Source organism: Phytophthora infestans, genomic scaffold (genome assembly GCF_000142945.1).
Source record: "Phytophthora infestans T30-4 supercont1.6 genomic scaffold, whole genome shotgun sequence".
Classification (NCBI taxonomy): Eukaryota; Oomycota; class Peronosporomycetes; order Peronosporales; family Peronosporaceae; genus Phytophthora; species Phytophthora infestans.
Window position 1 is genome coordinate 4,486,348 of NW_003303753.1, and position 2,476 is coordinate 4,488,823.

Genomic DNA, 2,476 nt, shown 5'->3' on the forward strand with positions numbered 1-2,476 from the left:
TTGGGTTGAAAAGCAAAAGGGTCTTTGATCTTCACACAAGTGAATTAGGTGTCACTTTCCCTGTTTTCTCCTGGGCCAACGCCATGATACCTCGACTCGCAGTCGGACCGCGAACCTCGGGTCTACCCACGGGTAGTCATTGGCCCAGATTCGTACCACTCAGTGGATTACGCGCCCCTCCGGCGCTCGTCCTCACCAGGACCCAGCAGTTGGTCATTGACCTGACCTGCACCGCTCAGCGGATAACGTGCCGCACCACGTACGCCCTGAGGGAAAACAGCAACCTCGTTACTAACAATTTCGGACATACCAATGTCCAGCACCACGGCCGCCTCGGCCTCGTGCTCGCGCCAAAAGCGCTTCTGCTTCCTAGTAGAGGTGGGTTCATGACTCACCAAAGCTCCACTAGGAGCAGGGTGCGACGCACCCAGCGTTTTTGACTTCCAGTCGATCCATGGCTCATGGCGTTCCAGCCATGCCATGCCAAGGATGAGGTCATACCTCGCATCCAGGTCTAAGACCAAACAGCGCTCCACGCTATCGAAGCTCTCAAACTTCACTCCAAGGTCGACATAGACCTTCGACACAGTTACCAGTGTCCCCGTCGCGAGACGGACAGAGATCGTATCTCTCGTTGGCACTTCCAGTGCTTCAGCATACAGCTGACTTCCTTCTAGGGTGGAGCGACGGGCGTAGTTGCCCGAGGCTCCCGAGTCAGTTAAGACCCTTCACGGCTTTGCAAAGCCCTTCACGTTCGCTTGAACGACCAGCAAGCCCGGCTTGCACACACTCTTCTCGTAAGAGAGCTCAGCTCTCTTCGGGCTGAGCCCCGTTGCCCTCTACCTCCTCGAGGCACAACAGAACTCAGTTCTTCCCCAGTAGGCCGCCCCGCGCCTACTGGGAGTTGCCGTTTCCCGGCGATGACCCGGAGGGTTGGCTCGCCGGAGCCTCGCGCTTCTTGCGCAGAGGGCAATAGGCCCTCAAGTGCTTAGTGCTATTGCACACAAAGCATCGGCGGATGCCGGCGCGCTGCTCCGCAGCAAGAAGCTCCGCTTCTTCGTCTTCAGCATAGCTGAGGTCCATCGGCTCTGGACCGCTCGAAGAGCTTGCGCTACCAGCGCTCCAACCAGGTCGCGCCGACCTGAAGCTGTGCTCGGCATTCAATGCCACATCCACCGCCTCTTCAAAAGAGTTAGGGTGTACACGGAACACTTCCGTTCGAGCTGCGCTCACACGAAGTCCCTCCATGAACACGGTCACGCTGACCAGTTCTGGAAGAGGGTCCGCCGCCATTCCGGCGATAAGAGTTCTCAACTCTTGGACATAGTCCAATAACTCCTTCTTACCCTGGCGGGTAGCAAGGAACTTCGACCGGATACGGTACGCCTGATTAGGCGGCGCGAACACGCGCGAAAGCTGTTGTTTCAGCTGATCCCAAGTGGGAAATGCAGCGTCAACAGACGTGCCGCACGTTAGTGCCCATTCGCGAGCGCGACCTCCAAGCCTGGAGATAGCCAGCGCCACGCGCTGATGCTCAGACTGGAGCAGGGCCGATCCCATGGCCATCTCGACCTCACGAGTTCAGAGAAGGAGATTCTCTCCATCCTTCCCCTCGAAGGTTTTTACGCTCACCATGAGCGGTTTCAGTCTCATAGACTCTTCACGCGTCATCGACGCCGCCGCCGTTGCGGCGCTCATCTTCTCTTGGACATGCTCCAAGAGCGCGTTCTCGTAGCGGGAGAACGATTCCAGCCTGGCAGTGACCGCCTCTGGACCTTGCGATGCAAGATGGGCCACGCAAGCAATGACATAAGCTTAGTAAGCGCGTCCTGCTGCGCCGGGGACAAATTTGCGAACACAGGGTGTTCCATCCTCGCAGAGGATATAGTCAACCGACGCAGGAGCGGGATTGACTACAAGTGCTACCAAGTGCAGCGGGGCTGCCGTAGCTTTAGCGTCAGAGGAAGACGCTCGACTCAAAGAGTCACTAATACTAAGTTCCTTATCCGAAGGACACTTACAGCCCAAGACCAGGGCTCAAAGTTAATACCTTAACTTTTATGCGTCAAAACCAGAAGTGTTTTATTTACTATTATTGCACCCAAGCCGCCTAGGGGTAAATGTATCACTTTAACGATCTAGCATAGTTAAATCTAATCAAATGCATAACGTGTGGCTTTCAGCCAACGTACTGAGAGACCTTGTTAACTCTCCAACTTATGTACTGAGAGTTTGTTAACTCTCCGGGTACTTCGTACCCCTGTGTGTTCCACACCATGTAACCCCGTTACAGTCGCCATCTCTTCATCATAAGAATTGCTCACAAAACGTCCAATTCAAGACAGTTGATACTGGTATTCATTAGTCACACGGCGATTCTGGACGACCAACGCTTTCACGCACATCGCCATGCTCGTAGATTCATCCACGTCTTATTTCAACTTTCCAAAGAAACTCTCTAAACGATTATTGGTAT